The sequence below is a fragment of the Rhinoderma darwinii genome, chromosome 2 (assembly GCF_050947455.1).
Source record: "Rhinoderma darwinii isolate aRhiDar2 chromosome 2, aRhiDar2.hap1, whole genome shotgun sequence".
NCBI classification, from domain to species: Eukaryota; Metazoa; Chordata; class Amphibia; order Anura; family Rhinodermatidae; genus Rhinoderma; species Rhinoderma darwinii.
In genome coordinates, this window is record NC_134688.1 from 67,284,163 (window position 1) to 67,301,983 (window position 17,821).

The window sequence follows — 17,821 nt, forward strand, 5'->3', positions numbered from 1 at the left end:
ACACTGAGATTTTTTTTTGGTGTTGTATATATGTACTGAGCAGTGGCGTAACTACCGCCGTAGCAGCCGTAGCAGGGCCCCCACCATGGCCGGAGACTCCGCTGGCAGCCGCTATGGCTGCTACAGCGGGACGCCACTGAACACTACCGCAGAGCAGGGAGGTATCTCCCCGCTCTTCCATTAACTGGTTCCCGACCGCTGGCTGTATTTTTACGGCCAGCGGTCAGGGTCCTTAAAACCCGAGCCATAGACTTTTTACGACTCCAGTTTTAACTTACTGCCCGCGCCTTCGGGCTGCTGAATGTCGGGTCTCCGGCTGTCAGTGACTGCCGGGGACCCTGAGGAGAGGATAGAAGCAGCTTTCGCTGCCAGCGATCACACATGTATCCCCTATCCTGTGGATAGGAGATACATGTATTTTGTAGGACACACTGTAGGTCAAATTTTTTTGGGAGGGGGGACGCTGTATGGCGTTCCCTACAGGGGGGGGAGCGCTGTATGGCGTTCCCTACAGGGGGGGGGCTGTATGGCGTTCCCTACAGGGGGGGGCTGTATGGCGTTCCCTACAGGGGGGGGCTCTATGGCGTTCTCTACAGGGGGGGGATGTATGGCGTTCCCTACAGGGGGGGGCTGTATGGCGTTCTCTACAGGCGGGGCTGTATGGCGTTCTCTACAGGGGGGGCTGTATGGCGTTCTCTGCAGGGGGACTGTATGGCGTTCTCTACAGGAGGGCTGTATGGCATTCTCTACATGGAGGGCTGTATGGCGTTAGCACTGTCCAATAAATATACAGTAAACAGAAGAAAATACGGTCCAGCAATCCTCATGACAATGTGATGACTTTATTAGAAAAACATTTTATAAACCACACGGCATGTTGAAGTGATGATACAAGACTGCTTACGCGCTTCGAAAGCCAACTACATTCTTCGCAAATGTACGCCATCTCCTCCAAACAGTCAATTACATCAGAAGTCCAGTTCCTTGTGCTGCATGACTCGTGGACGCCCTATCCGTGGTGATATCCGTGTCCTTTCCACTGCTTCTCACTTGAGTCCTGTAGGCACAAAAAACATTCTGCAAGTATCCATTGCCATCCGTGCCTGCAGATTCTGCTTTAATGATGCAACTCACTCAACTCCTTGTCTATTTCATCGTTTACTGATGCCTCTTTTAGATGCGACAGATGTATTTTTTTTATACTTACCAGCCTGCTTCACAGGCACCATCCCTTTTTATTGGCACCTGATCAATAAGGGGGTCCTGCTCCACCACCATAACACTGCAATACTAAACAAAATCTTCCATAGACATCACAAAAACTAGACAAGCCTTTCCTCCCTTATGTTTCCCAACATTTCCTGGGACAAGTGTGTGTAGGTAGAAATCAACAAACATGTTTCCTGGCCCCAATATTTACCCCCTCTTTCCAGTAAAGGATTGGCTTTCGGTATCACGCCTCCTCGCTTTTACCTTTTTACTTTATCCTGCATAAACATTTTTTTCAGCATCTTAAACGTCTTGCCCATTAGCCCATCTATCCCCAACATCAGACTTATTATCATCTGACAGATCAGAATCAGACTCAACCAGCTACTGTTGCCTTCTTCTGCTTCTCTTTACATCCAGATGCGCTGCTCCTGCAATTCCAAACATTGTGCCAGTAACCCGTGTTCTAAACATTTTGGCAACCCCAAGGTGTCCCTCTCCCATGTTGAGATTATGAGGCCCTACTGGGATATTGCTGCCTTCATCGACCCTGGATCCCTGCGCAAGGATCCTGGCACTTGGCCCATCATCGTGCCATGTTCCTTCAAATTTTTGCTAGAATGATACCATTGAGGATACCTGCCTTGCTTCCTTGATGCCATTTGCTCCAAACAATCCAGTACACCGCAAGTCCAGGTCCTTGTGCTGCATGACTTGTGGGGGCTCTATACGTGGCAATATCCTGGCACCTTCCATTGCTTTCCGCTTGAGTGCTGTAAATATAAAAACATTCTGCCAGTGTCCATTATCACCTATGCCTGCAGATTATGACTGTGTAATGAAACTCACTTAAGTCCTTGTCTATTGCATCCAGGCCTTGACACATCGCAAATGTTCTTGGTAGACCAAAGCTGTCTAAAATCCCCCTACACTCCCTCACCCAATTACCTTACACCTACGTTCAGTCCCAAACCGAGCCATGTGGCCAGCATTTTGGACAAAGATACCCCTAACTTACATTATGCCTATTCCTACCAACTATCCAAGGTTCCCCACTGCTACGCCTTTCTTGGCATTTTGCCCGCTCATTACTTTTTCAATGTACAGAGCTACTGGTGGATACTGTATATAGTAACTAATGATGGACATACCGCATATAGATGAAATATTACTTCAGAGAGTCCCCCTGGCAGCAGGCAGCCGATCTCAAGAAATTCTGGAACAAAAAGTATAAACTGTGAAGATATTATGACGTGCGCTTAGTATGGTTCATCATATCAACAAATATATGTTCAGCCTATTGAAAACATCAGGGAGATTGTTCCCACAGTCTTGTCATGTGTCTATAGGAACATTCTGGATGACATCACATTATAGAATTTCTATAGGTTGTTATTTGATATAATACTTACATAATATATACAGTGGTTCTCCTAGCATGTCGGCTGTCACTGGTGCCACATATTCAGATGTTATAAATGTCTGTAAAATACATAATGGGTTTAATGCACATACATAAAATAACCCCATATCTATCATGAATAATAATATATTTACTTTCACACATTTCATTTTCTATCACAGGGCGAGTCCAATGCCCCTCTGCCACACAAATAACACCAGCAGTATAATGGCACATAATAGTTGGAGGACCCTGGTATAGATTTCGTATCAGGGACCAGGAGCTTATTGTTATTCTTCTATATAATCTTATCCTTAATGGAAAACTTCTAATTTGTCTTTTGTGGAGTCTTTTGGACTGGAGCAGAGAGAGTAGGAAATGGTAAATTGGATTTCTGGATTCAACAGACAAAATAATTATTAAAGGGGTTTTCTGACAGTTTCATAAACCTTAGTCTAAGCCGCATATGGCTAAAAATAACAAATTGTCCCTACTCATTTTTTTAATTCCCTGTGGCTCCTGCGCTGGTGGTTCTGTTGTCTTTAGTTGCTAGGCCACAGCGGTCATGTCCGTGTGGATGGCATGTCACGTGGCAGCTATTGTGTCACATCCAGGGCCGGCCTTAGGTTTATTGGTGACATGTGCAGTATCTGTGACGTCCTCCCCCTTATGATGCACCATGTAGTGTCCAAATAATTTAATCATACAGTGCCCAAATAACATCACCCAGTCAATAAACTAGGGATTGTATCTTTCTGTTTTTTTTATATTATAGGTTTGGGCCCTGAATGCCGGATCGGCAGTGTAAGTTGAGGGTGCCCAGGCCATCTATGGTGGTAGTGCCCTCTTCAGTATTGACCAGTAATACACACTATGTGATCATTTAGAGATGCAGTTAATAAAATACACTGACCTTGGACTCTCCTACTGAATACATCCGACTGAATGTAGAACGTTATGTGATGTGAGGTGGAGGGCTCTGCTTAATCTTTGATCTGCCCTCCTGGGACGTGTGGTTATCATTAACTCTTATGAGGAATTAATTCTAGGAGAAAGAAAGACAATGTATTAGGACAAATCTCAATCAATGGCAACATTTCTATCTAGAACAGAGTCCAGTCCCCAACCAGTGTAAAATTACCAAAGGGGTAAATAGGATGACCGGCTGGGGTCCAGGGATTTGGGGTGGCCCACAGCTCTGGGGCTCCATACGCCCCTGAAATTGGACAAACAATAACGGTGCAGGGAGGAAGCGAAATGTCTGACCCGGTTGGTCGTCTATTAGGTGATTATAATTTTTTATTTTATAGGAGCAAAGGGGGCACTATTAATATGGGGGATAAAAGGACTGAGTCGGGGCTTAGAAAAGGTGGCTTCATTACTGTGGGGCCATACAAAAGGGGCATTCTGACCCAGGACATACAAAAAGTGTCATTCTAACTGTGGAGGGTATTGGTGGATACTGCATATAGTAACTAATAAGAGACGCACCTTGCATAGATGAAATATTGCTTCAGAGAGTCCCCCTGGCAGCAGGCAGCCGATCTTAAGGTGTTCTGGAAAAAACAATAATTGTGTAGTTTTATTTCTCCAGACAGACGTGTGCTCAGTATAGACCACCCAACAATGAAGGAAATGTACACTAGGGCTCATGTACACAGCAACTTCATGTGGACGGACCTGTATGGTGGCGCACAGACTGCAGTACTGGTAATGTAGACACTCTGTGTGCGCTGTGTGCTCCCCCATAAGCCAAATGTGTATTAGGAAATTACATAAATAACAAGTCCCTTATATATTACTAATACCATAATATCTTCTTTATGGAGCATTTCTATAATAATAATAATAATATAAAGCTGCAGCAAAATTCCCAGCGTTTACTTTTGCCACATGTGGATGAGTTTTTGAGACTGTAACTATTCACCTGTAACACTTGTGAATTTTGCCGCGCAGCAAATCTGCAGCGTCTGAATTCAGCTTTATGGCGTAGAATATAGTACTCAAATACTGCAATCATGCAGTGCCCAAATAACACCGCCAGACAAGTATTGTCTGCCACACTGTAATGTAATCCATTATCAAGGAATTGTATCTGCATCCTGAGCAGTGCCCTTTACTTTTTTTACATGAAGAGTGGGATTGACTGTTCAAGCAATGGGTGCCCCAGACATCAAGACCAGTGGCGCCCCATTTATTAGTGACAGGTGATGCACCCAGTGTAACCACACAGGTCTCACACCCCTAAGACAGGCCCTGGATGAACAACATTGGGGAATTTGTTCCCACAGTCTTGTCATGTGCTCTATAGGAACATTCTGGATGACATCAGATTATAGAATTTCTATAGGTTGTCATTTGCTATAATACTTACATATATACAGTGTATGTCCTAGCATGTCGGCTGTCACTGGTGCCACATATTCAGATGTCATAAATGTCTGTAAAATACATAATGGAATAAACATAAAATAACCCCATATTTAGAATGAATAATAATATATTTACTTTCACACCTTTCATTTTCTATCACAGGACGAGTCAGACATTGAAAACATTTTGTAATGTTAGTGTAAACCCAGGGAACATAACTATAGGGGTGAAGAGATTGCAGTCACACCCAGGCCCAGGTGTCCATGACTGACATTAGGGGGGGTCACAATGTGGGCAATTTACAAATGCCAATCCCCAATGCCCCCATCTCCTAGAGGAATCCCGATTTTCGCTGCTAGAAACGCGATGTCAGTGAGAGAAGCACCCAGGCGGAAAGGCAGCTGCTGAGTTGCCCGGCCGCTTCTAAAACACAAGCAGTGGAAGGGAGCCAGCGCAGCGCCCCGTTCCACCTGCTGGAGGGATGCGCCCTATGTAATGGCACAGGTCGCACACCCCTAAGGCCGGCCCTGGCTACTGCTGAGCCTTATTAGGATAATATACGGTAGCTTTTTAAGACTATTTAATTAAATTAAATTAGACATCATATTGAAAACGACTGAGAAGTCACATTCCACATTACTGACAGCTGCAATTCTCAGACAATGGTAAGGGTATGTTCACACACTTAACTAAAAAATGTCTCTAAAATACAGAGCTCTTTTCAAGGGAAAACAGCCTCTGATTTTCAGCCATTTTTGAAACCACAAACATTTTTTGAGGCGTTTTTACCAACGTTCTTGGAGCTGTTTTTCTATTGAGACAATGAAAAACGGCTCCAAAAATGGCCGAAGGAGTGAAATGCACTTCTTTTTACAGGGTGTTTTTTATGTACCGCTTTATCAAACGCCCACGTAAAATGCACCATCGGAAAAAAAAACTTTTTTTCCCATTGAAATCAATGGGCAGATGTTTGGAGGCGTCCAGCCTCCGTATTTTCGGCTGTTTTTCGGGGTGCTTACGGCCAGGAAAACGGCTGAAAATAGGCTGTGTGAACATACTCTGTTGTACTGAGTTGTAACTTTAATGAGAACATATGAAACCTTGAAATCTGAATGTAAAATGTTCAGTTGTTATTTGCATTAATAGAAACATTTTACTGGAACTTGAACTGTTTTTTTTTCCAATTAAAGTTTTTATTTTTTGAGAAAAAAAACAAAACATGAGCATTTACAACAATCCTCACACCCTTAATCCAAAGGATAATGAGGTACATCATTAGTACAGAATTACAGAAGAACAATAAGAAACAAACAGACAGTAAAAAGGAAACCGTGACTGCTGAAGAGAAAAGGAGTGTAAATGTTATACATATCTATTGAGTGTCAAACAGATATTATGGCTAACAGAATGTGCAAACATTATTAGGTCTAAATCCTATATGCAGAGATACAGAAACTATACTTCCCAGAATCGAAAAACAAATATAATGGAAATATCTCAGCAGACAGATACCACAGGAGCTTGCGAGCGTATATCAGGAAGTTGGTCTACAAAGTCTGACCAAAGAGACCAACGTAAGGCAAAGGCAGAGTATCGGAAGGTTCGTATTGCCAACATTTTTTCCATTAACCAATCCAAGCGCACCTGGTTAGTGAGTTCCTGAAGAACCAGAGGTGACGGGGACTTCCAGGATCTAGCTATTATAATTCTAGTCGCCATTATTATATGTCCCACAATCGTCCTCATGGATTGCGGGATGTCCATAATGCCTATGAAGCATAGAGCTAGAGCCGGAGACGGGAGGATTGTGCAGCGAGTAACATTAGATATTAAGGAAAAAGACACCTTCCAAAATTCAGATAACCGCGGGCAACTCCACCAAGCATGAAGGAAATCGCCCCTCTCACCACAGTTACGCCAACATAGTGGAGAATAGGATGGGTTAAACCTGGAGATTTGTGCAGGCGTTTTATACCATCTCATCATAATTTTTAAAGCAGTTTCCCAATGTGATGAACTATGAGAGGCTTGTTTTGAGCCTCTGATGGCCTGCATCCATTCTTCCATTGAGACAGTAGTATTGAGCTCCTCTTCCCACACCAAAAAATGACCAGGTTTCAAAGAGAGTTGAGGTCTATGGAGAGCAGTATAAAAAAAGGAAATACCTTTTAGTTGATGGGCTGAGCTGTTATAGTAATCGAAGGCTGCTTTGGGAATAGTCGGAGAGTCAGGAGACCAGGACTGTAAAAGATGTCGGATCTGGAGGAATTTATAAAAGTCCCGATTCGCGATGCCATATGTATTCCTGAGATGTTGGAAAGAAACGAGACCTGTGGAGTCCAGGAGAAGATTTATCTGGGAGATGCCCACTTCTTCCCATCCTTGGAAGGATATGTCCGGAATCTTAATGGATAGGTATTTGAGCGGTAAAAATTTCAACAATTTGTAATCCTCGATAGGTGTACATTTGTGCAGAAATTTCCAAGCTGCCATAGAAGCAGCTATTGTAGAGAAGCGGGTTGAGAAACTCATTGGGTTCTGTTCACTGGAGCGTAACAATGATATGAGAGGTACCCTGGCTAGATCTCTTTCAATGGCAACCCACCTTAGATCTGAGTTATTATTCCACCAATGTCGAAGATGGGAGAGAATGGAAGCGACATAGTATTTCCTCACATCTGGGACCCCCATCCCTCCACCAGAACAAGGTCGAACCATGGTGGAGGCGCGAATCCTAGGCTTTCTGCCCGCCCAAATAAAATTTGTAAGTAAACGTTGCAACTTTTGTAAAAAGGTGACAGGAACAAGTATAACAACTGCCCGGAAAACATACAAAATAATAGGAAGTATCATCATTTTAACAATAGCCGTACGACCAGCCCAGGAGATCATAGGTTTAGAAAAGGTGCCCAGAAGATGAGATATCTTGGGAAGAAGGGGAAGATAGTTCCTAGCATACATTTGAGAGCTGGGACTCGTCAAGGATATACCCAAATATGTCAGGGAGCCGTCCTGCCATGAATATGGTAATTGAGAAGCAAGTAACGTACAGGTCGCTTGATCTATACCAATGTTCAGGATTTGAGATTTGGTGTCATTAACTTTATAATATGAGATTTTGCCGAATTCTGCGAGAACTAGTTGCAATGACGGCAAGGAAGAGAGGGGCTGCGTGCAAGATATAAGGACATCGTCAGCATATAAACCTATTTTGTGTGTATATTGGTTTACCTGAATACCATGAATACTTGCAGTTGAACGAATTTTTTCGGCCAGAGGCTCCATGACCATAGCAAAAATTATCGGGGATAAAGGACACCCCTGACGAGTCCCGTTGGTGATGTTAAAGGTATCGGAAAGAAAGCCTGAGGACAAAACCCTAGCCGATGGTGAGGAGTAAAGAGCCAATATAGCCGATTTAATACCCCCACTAAAGCCAAATTTATCTAATATTTGTGACAAATAGCCCCAGTGGACCCTGTCAAATGCCTTCTCCGCATCCAAAGCGAGAAGTAGAGAAGGCGTCTGAGAGGCCTCCACCTTTTGAATTAGGTTCAAAAATCTTCGGGTCCCATCAGGGGCCTGCCTACCAGACACAAAACCAACTTGGTCAGGATTAATTAGATGTGGAATGACATGTAGAAGCCTATCAGCCAATAATTTCCCATAAATTTTGAGATCCGAGTTTAGGAGAGAAATAGGGCAGAAATTAGCAGGGGTTATCGGATCCTTTCCTGGTTTCGGTAAAGTCACTATGGTGGCAGCGAGCATTTCTTTTGGGAAGTTTCCATCTATCCTGGCCCTATTAAACACCTGAACTAAATGTGGAGTTAATATAGACGAATAGTATTTATAGTATGAGTTGGAGTACCCATCAGGACCCGGGGCCTTATGTGGTTTGAGGGAGGAAATACATTTAGAGACTTCCTGGCTAGTAAAGGGGGAAGATAATTTCTCCACCTGTTCCGAGGAAAGCGTAGGGAGGGAAATGGAATTTAGAAATGATTGTATACCTGTATTAGTTGGCTGTGTCAGGTTGTCGTCGAGATTAAGATTATAAAGGGAGGAATAGTATGAGTGAAATTGTTTAGCGATTAATCTAGGGTCAAGAATCTTATTATTTTGGGCATCCTTCAGAAACGCTATACGGGATCTAGATGATATCTGTCTAATTTTTTTAGCAAGTAGTGCTCCCACCCTATTATTATGGACATAGGACTGAAGTTGTAGCTTTTTAAGGGTTCTATCATACTGGGAGGTAAGTAACGATTGGAGCTGTAACCTAAGACTACGGAGTTCCGAAATGAGAATTGGGTTAGGAGATGCTTTATTCTTGGATTCCAAGTCCGTTATTGAGGAGCACAAGTCATAAATTTCTTTTTCCCTTTTCCTTTTTGCAGCTGAACCTGCTTTAATAAGCATACCGCGCATGAATGCCTTATGGGCATTCCATAAGGTATGAGGGTTCTGAACCGACCCCACATTATCTAGAAAAAAATTGGACAAATCGGTTTTCAAGGATTGTTTGTGATCAGGGTGTTGGAGGATGTAATCATTCAATCTCCATTGAGAAGGAGGAGGAGAAGTGAAAGATTCTTGCAGGGACAATGATATGGGTGCGTGGTCTGACCAGGTAATGGTGCCTATGGCGGAAGACTGGGACTGGATAAGGGCCCTGTTAGAAACCAAGAAAAGGTCAATCCTAGAGTAGGATTTATGAGGGGCAGAGAAAAAAGTATAATCCCTTTCTCCACCGTGCTGACACCTCCAAACATCATACAAGCCCTCGTCATGTAGAAGTGGAGCAATTAGTGGGGGGCTTCTTAAACATGAGGTAGTGTCCAAAGCGGAGTCAAGCACTAAATTGAAATCACCCCCTATAATTAGAAGGCCCTGAGCAAATGACTTAATTTTAGGGAGCAGGGATCTAAAGTAGGGGCCTTGTCGCTTATTGGGGAGGTAAACATTGAAAAATGTGTACAAAATATTGTTGATTTCACAATTTATGCCTAGGAAACGACCCTGAGGATCCAGAAGAGTAGACTTAAGGGTAAACGCCACTGAGTCTCTGATAGCAATGAGAACACCTTTACGCTTAGCTGGACATGAGGCCATGAAAACATGTGGAAATCGTTTATGTGTAAATTGGGGAGTTTTATCTATATGGAAATGTGTCTCCTGAGCAAGAACAACATCACAATTCAACCCTTTAGCCTCCCGCCAAAACATACTACGCTTGAAGGGGCTGTTTAGCCCCTTAACGTTAATAGATGATATTTTCAGAACCATTAGCGTTCCAAATAAAGCTACGACATGAAAGATGGCTCAGTGTCAGCACGGTGGAGCATATAGGGACACACAGATCAGAGTTACAACAACAGTATTGCAGACATTTTACTATGTGAGAGAGAGTTGCAGCAGTCACAGTATAGAACCAGGAACAAAAGCAACATAACAATAACATATCAGCATTAACACATGCAACAGTAGATACAGCGCGTATGCGCACTATGGACTCCGGGGGGGAGACAGGACACCAAATTTTTGGTAGGAAAAACATGGATGTCCAAAAAGCGTAATACAAAAAAAAACCAACAAGAAAATAATGGACACTATCTTGTATCAGAATACAATATGGGTGAGTGCAAAATCAATATCGGCATCTTACCACCCTTCATGTGGGGGATCGTCTAGGTTTAGCAGGAAGCCAGTCAGGAGAAAGTCTAGGTGGAGAACGACCCTCAGGTGGCGGGTCGTATCCCGGATGAAGGATATGCCATTTTTGCAGCAAAGACATGCCCTCCTCCACCGAGGGGACGACATGGGATGAGCCTTTATAAGAAATTATTAGTTTGGTGGGGAATCCCCAGCGGTACTTGATATTGTTGTCCCGTAGAGGCTTGGTAACTGGTTGGAGAATCCTGCGTGCTTGCAACGTGGCGGCAGACAAATCCGGAAATATGGAAATGGAGGAATACGGAGTAGAAAAACGGCCGAGTTTCCTGGATGTGAACATAATAAGTTCCTTAATATGATAAAAGTGAACTCTAACCAGAGAGTCTCTAGGGGCCGAGTCCAGAGCTTGTTTGGACTTAGGCAGCCTATGAGCACGATCTATTGTCAAGTCCAGTTCTGAGAGCGTTGGCACTATGGAGAGAAACAATAATTTGATATATTTTGCAAGATCCGATGGAGGGACCTCCTCCGAGATGCCCCGTATTTTTAAATTGTTCCTCCGTGATCTGTCCTCCGCGTCCGTAGTTTTGGTCTTAAGCCACTTTACATCGTCAGCCAAAGCAAGGTGTGCATCAATCAGTTCGTTATGGGCAGCAGAATATTCTTCCATCTTTCTTTCCAAGTGATCCGTTCTTTCACCTAGAATATTCACGTTAGATTGCAACTTGCGGATCATGGAAGACATACTAGTGGTAATCCCATTTTGCAGAAGAACGAGCATATCCTTGAGGGTATCCACCGTAATGGGTTCTCCAGATGATGGAAAGAGAGCTATATCATATTGCGGGTTTAAAAGGGTCGAGGACAATGATGTGTCCCCCTCGGGACTGCTTTTTTTTTGTGCAGGTTCCATGGATTTGGGAGAAGCCGGGGAAGAGGCAGCAACTCTACGTTTCTGTCCATCTGGGTTCGGATCAGGCGCCCCCGGGAGGACCTGAGCGACTGAAGACTGGGCTTGTAAACTCAATGGGGAAGGCATCTCCACATTATGTAACGGTGAAGATGAAGATTCCTCCAAATCAGGGGCTGAAGAGCCGAAAAATTCTGTCATTTTTCTGGGAGCAGTCGATTTCCCCCTCTTTTTTGCCATGGTAGCTGACTGTGAAGAAGCTAGAAAGAACTTCACCAAAAGGAGGGGTCGTGTCAGTAGATACTGCTAATTCCGATTGTATTCCCACCTTGACACCTCTTGTGCTGAGCTATGTTAGCTCCTGGAGCTGGAGAAAACCAGGCAACTTCCCCCAGAAGATAAAATGAGTCACTCACCCCTTCACAGGCTGTGGAGAACCCAGCAGGAGGTGAGATAAGTGGAACCTGACAGATTTATCTACAGCAGTCTTGGCGTCCCTGCTCTATGTAACTTGAGCCAGAGGGGGGATGGGCGAGAGGCAGCTTCTGTGCACAGTGCAGCTAGATAACAGTCCTCACTACAGCACTGAGGAGAGCCCTCTGCAGAGGGAGACACAGAGGGAGACACAGAGGGAGACACAGAGGCTGCGATCTCTAAGCAGCTGACAGGCGGCAGGCAGACGAGCACAGCCTAGGAGAGAGCAGGACCTGGCTAGTGTTTCCTCTCACCTCGTGGCAGATCGTCTTGTGGATGGCGTCGCTGGAAGAAGAGTCAAGTTTGAGATCCCGGCACAGTGAGTAAACTTGTGGGGAAACTTCCCAATGTATGCTCCGGTCCAGCCTCAAACCCCAGCAGGTATCTTAGTCGGACAATGGAGGAGATAGTGTCGCTATGAGCTGATTTGAGCTGCTACGATGCAGGAGAGCAGAGATCAAGCAGCCATTAGTCTCAGCGGTCAGACTCCGCCCTGGAACTTGAACTGTTTGTCTAAAAAAAAACAACCCCAACTCCTGACAATCACCAGAAAAAAATCCTTCTACAGTTTTTTTTTTAAACGGCCACGTAAAAAACGCCTTATCGGAACAAATCCCCGTTTTTCCCATTGAAATCAAAGCGCAGATGTTTGGAGGCGTTCAGCCTCTGTAGTTTTAGATGTTTTTCGGGGCGTTTATGGCCATGAAAATAGGCCATGTGAACATACTCTGAGTTGTACCTTTAATGAGAAAATATGAAACCTTGAAATCTGAATGTAAAATGTTCAGTTGTTACTTGCATTAATAGAAACATTTTACTGGAACTTGAACTGTTTGTCTAAAAAAAAAAAACAACCCCCGACAATCACCAGAAAAAAATCCTTCTACAATCATATAGTTGTGGTGAGGTGTTGGTGTGGTTAGAAATTGCTGCAGTAATGTCCAGTCTGAATCTGGCCTTATATGAGAATTCTAGAGCGTATATATTTCATGTGTCCAGTAACATGTAGAATTAATGATAAAATGCTGCATCTTACCTGTCAATCACACAGTCAATCACAGTCCCGGTCCAGACGTCATTGGCAGAAATTGTAAAAAATATGTAATCCAGCTGCGCATAGAACCTAACGGCTAGTACTCTCTATGACATCATCAGTGACATCATAAGCGGCTGCAGTATCTGTTACATCATCTAATTATCTCCTACTGCCTGGATAGACTGTCTGTGCATACACTGGATATAGGCGTTACATGGGACTGCTGTTTATAAACATGGAAGAAAGATACATGTGTGGTTATAGGGGCTACGACTAAGAACATGTAATGTATGAAACGTGTAATCTGTTACTAGATGGATTTTATACTGTAATACAGATGTAGCCATCTTTAACTTGACTCTGATAACTTGTTGCAGCGTGATACTTTCTTGATCCCGCAGCACTCCGTGTTTCAAGTGTGCGTGAGTAGGCTTCCACGCCAATGTGTAAAAAATGGGAACTCAGCACTCCAAGGTATTATGCAATAAGTGATATTTGATTTCACATATAGCGAAAAGTAGTAATCCAAAAATAATGGCGCCATTACCCAACAGCGACCGAGGTCACAAGCGCCGCATATCCGTGTCTAAAGAAGGTTGAATGTATAGACCGAAACGTTAAAAACCTATTTTTGGATTACTACTTTTCGCTATATGTGAAATAAAATATAATTTGTTGCAGCGTGATACCACACAACAAAAGCCATTGAAAAAGTCAAGATAAGGGATTGTTTATTTATTGCGTTAAAAGTCAAGGTAAAGACGGCAACATCTGAACTAATAAAGGATACATTTTATTGAATTTCGTTTTAGGCTACATTCACACAACAGTAAAAAACGTCAGCTTTCAGAACAATCATGTTCTATGGGTATATTCACACGGCCTTTTTTTAACCACCCGTGAATATTGGCCGTCAAAAAATAGAACATGTCCTATTTTTGGCCGCTTTCACGGCCAGACGGCCCCCATAGAAGTCAATGGATCAATTTTTAACGGCCGTCAATACATGTAACAGCCGTTAAAAACGGTTCTGTGATTTGGGGATTCAAGAGCCAAGGGAACTATTGGCTCCCTTGCTGGTAATCGGCGGCGCAATGACACATACTCACCGATGCAGCGCCGTCCTCTACAGGTGTGGTTTCTAGTCTCATGGGTTCTGCGAAGGTGACGAGATGACGTCCTCGCGTCGCCTTCGCAGAACCAGTGAGACTAGAGATCACTCGTGACGTAGACGGTCATGCATCGGTGATCGGTGAGTATGTAGGGCTTTCAGGCGGACAAAAATTACGGATATTGTTGCGCTCACTACTATGGTAGCATGGCGCTAGTACAGGGGATATTGTTGTCTACTGTAGCAAATTTTTCGGCTCGGTCCTGAATTTACAGAGAGAGTCTCGGAAGATTACCACAGGGAGGGGGGGTGTGGTGCTTTCTCCGGAGAGGTGTCTGTGTCATCATCTACAGGGAGGCTGTGTGCCATCGTCTACAGGGGGCTGTGTGCCATCGTCTACAAGGGGGCTGTGTGCCATCGTCTACAAGGGGCGGTGTGCCATCATCTACAGGGGGGCTGTGTGCCATCATCTACAGGGGGGCTGTGTGCCATCATCTACAGGGGGGCTGTGTGACATCATCTACAGGGAGGCTGTGAGCCATCATCTACAGGGGGTCTGTGTGCCATCATCTACAGGGGCACTTGCGTAGCTATAGGGGTCGCAGCGGTCGCAATTGCGACCGGGCCCCGAAGCGAGGGGGGCCCACGGCCCCCCGCATCACATCAATAAAAAGTTACTATAGTAACTCGGGCCGCGGGCCCCTGTTACTATAGTAACATACTTTACTTACCTTCCTGGTTCCGGATCGCAGCGGAGGTCCTGACGTCAAGCGCTATGCGCAGCGCATGACGTCACAGCGCTATGCGCCGCGCACAACATCGAGACGACAGAGCTCCCGCCGCGGCCGAAGAGGAAGGTAAGGTTAGCCCTTACTGGCAGGGTCCGACTCCTGGGACCCGCCAATCAGCTGTTTTGAAGGGGCCGCAGCACTCGTACGAGAGCTGCTTCCATTTATTCCTGTCACTTCATTCCGGTCACACTGTGAATCGGTGTCGCCGATTCACAGTGTGAGCGAGTAGTGAAATGAAGGGGAAGCAGCACTCGTACGAGTGCTGCGGCCCCTTCAAAACAGCTGATTTGCGGGTCCCGGGCGACACATCAGCTATTGATGGCCTATCCTGAGGATAGGCCATCAATGTTTAGGGACTGCTCAACCCCTAAGCCTACGATGTATCAGGCTTAGGGGGCCCATGAGACAGGATCACAGATTGTGTGATGCTGTCTGCTGGGCCCTGTATCTAAGCCAATCACATGGTAGGCTTAGATACATGGCCCATGTGTGATCCTGTCTGCTGGGCCCTGTATATAAGCCTACCACACTGTAGGCTTAGATACATGGCCCATTCGTGATCCTGTCTGCTGGGCCCTGTATCTAAGCCAATCACATGGTAGGCTTAGATACATGGTCCATGCGTGATCCTGTCTGCTGGGCCCTGTATCTACCACACTGTAGGTTTAGATACAGGGCCCCAGCACACAGTAATCTTATACTGTATAAGATTACTGTCTGCTGGACCCTGTATCTAAGCCTACGTTGTGGTAGGCTTAGATACAGGATCCCACAGACAGTATCACACATGGGCCCTGTATCTAAGCCTAACACATGTGTTATTAATCGTTTTTTGTGTGTTTTCTTACAGGTTCGGTCGTTGGACTACGGCGGATTCCAGGACTACTTCGATGACAGCTTTTTTTTTTATTATCAATAAAATGGTTAACGAGGGCTGTGTGTTTTTTTTTTTTTATTTCAATAAAATATTTTTCTATGTCTTTGTGTTTTTTTTAAACTATATTACTACCGCCTTAGTAATGGCCGCCGGCTGATTGACAGCGTCCATTGCTAAGGCGGGGCTTAGTGTTAGCCGGTGCAGAGGCGAATACTAACCCCTTTATTACCCCGGTATACACCGCCACCAGGGGTGCTGGGAAGAGCCGGGTACGATCCAGTACCTGACCATCTGTAGTGATGGTCGGTCACTGGGGTGGCCGCAGGCTGGTATTATCAGGAGGGGAAAGGCCAAAAACAGTGGCCCTTCCTACCCTGGTGATGCTAGGCTGCTGCTGCTTTATTGTATCTGGCTGGTTATGAAAAATGGGGGGGACCCCACGTCATTTTAAAAAAAATAAAAAATAATTGGAAAGAACGATGTGGGGTCCCCCCCAATTTTCATAACCAGCCAGATGCAACACAGCAGCAGCAGGCAGCATTACAAGGGTGGGAAGGGCCACTGGTTTTGGCCTTCCCCAGCCTAATACTGCCAGCCTGTGGCCACCCCGGTGCCTGCCCGTCACTACAGATGGTCGGGTACTGGTTCGTACCCGGCTCTTCCCAGTACTCCTGGTGGCGGTGGGTACCGGGGTAATAATGGTGGGTTAGTGTAGCCTCTGCACCGGCTAACATTAAAGAGGCTCTGTCACCAGATTTTGCAACCCCTATCTCCTATTGCAGCAGATCGGCGCTGCAATGTAGATAACAGTAACGTTTTTTTTTTAAAAACAAACATTTTTGGCCAAGTTATGACAATTTGTATATTTATGCAAATGAGGCTTTCTAAAGTACAACTGGGCGTGTTTAAAGTAAAAGTCCAACTGGGCGTGTATTGTGTGTGTACATCTGGGCGTTTTTACTTCTTTTACTAGCTGGGCGTTGTGAATGGGAGTGTATGATGCTGACGAATCAGCATCATCCACTTCTCTTCGTTAACGCCCAGCTTCTGGCAGTGCACAGACACACAGCGTGTTCTCGAGAGATCACGCTGTGACGTCACTCACTTCCTGCCCCAGGTCCTGCATCGTGTTGGACCAGCGAGGACACATCGGACCAGAGGCTACATTTGATTCTGCAGCAGCAACAGCGTTTGCAGGTAAGTCGATGTAGCTACTTACCTGCAAACGCTGATGCTGCTGCAGAATCAAATGTAGCCTCTGGTGCCGATGTGTCCTCGCTCGTCCGACACGATGCAGGACCTGGGGCAGGAAGTGAGTGACGTCACAGCGTGATCTCTCGAGAACACGCTGTGTCTGTGCACTGCCAGAAACTGGGTGTTAACGAAGAGAAGTGGATGATGCTGATTCGTCAGCATCATACACTTCTATTCACAACGCCCAGCTAGTAAAAGAAGTAAAAACAACCAGATGTACACACATAATACACGCCCAGATGTACACACATAATACACGCCCAGTTATACTTTTACTTAAAACACGTCCAGTTGTACTTTAGAAAGCCTCATTTGCATAAATATAAAAATGGTCATAACTTGGCCAAAAATGCTATTTTTTTTTTTTTTTTAAAACCGTTACTCTTATCTACAATGCAGCGCCGATCTGCTGCAATAGGAGATAGGGGTTGCAAAATCTGGTGACAGAGCCTCTTTAAGCCGCACCTTAGTAATGGAGGTTGTCAATCAGCCAGCGGCCATTACTAAGGCGGTGATAATAAACTTTAAAAAGATACAAACACATAGAAAAAATATTTTATTGAAATAGAAAAATACAACCCTCATTAACCATTTTATCGAGAATAAAAAAAACGCCGTCATTGAAGTCCTCGTATCCGAAGTCCAACAACCGAACCTGTAAAAAAAACACAAACACACAAAAATAATCAGTAACACATAAAGAAGCAA

The 17,821-nt window shown here is 44.7% G+C and overlaps 1 long non-coding RNA gene across 1 annotated transcript; it reads right to left on the minus strand.

Annotated features, from left to right (window-relative positions):
• Nucleotides 1-2,624: 2,624 nt before the first annotated feature.
• Nucleotides 2,625-12,551, minus strand: LOC142740601 (uncharacterized). The gene is made up of 5 exons (XR_012880809.1): nt 12,299-12,551; nt 4,986-5,052; nt 4,103-4,167; nt 3,525-3,656; nt 2,625-2,691 (listed from the first exon to the last, which is right to left on the minus strand). It is a non-coding gene; the product is annotated as an uncharacterized LOC142740601 (long non-coding RNA).
• Between the last annotated feature and the right edge of the window lie 5,270 nt (nt 12,552-17,821).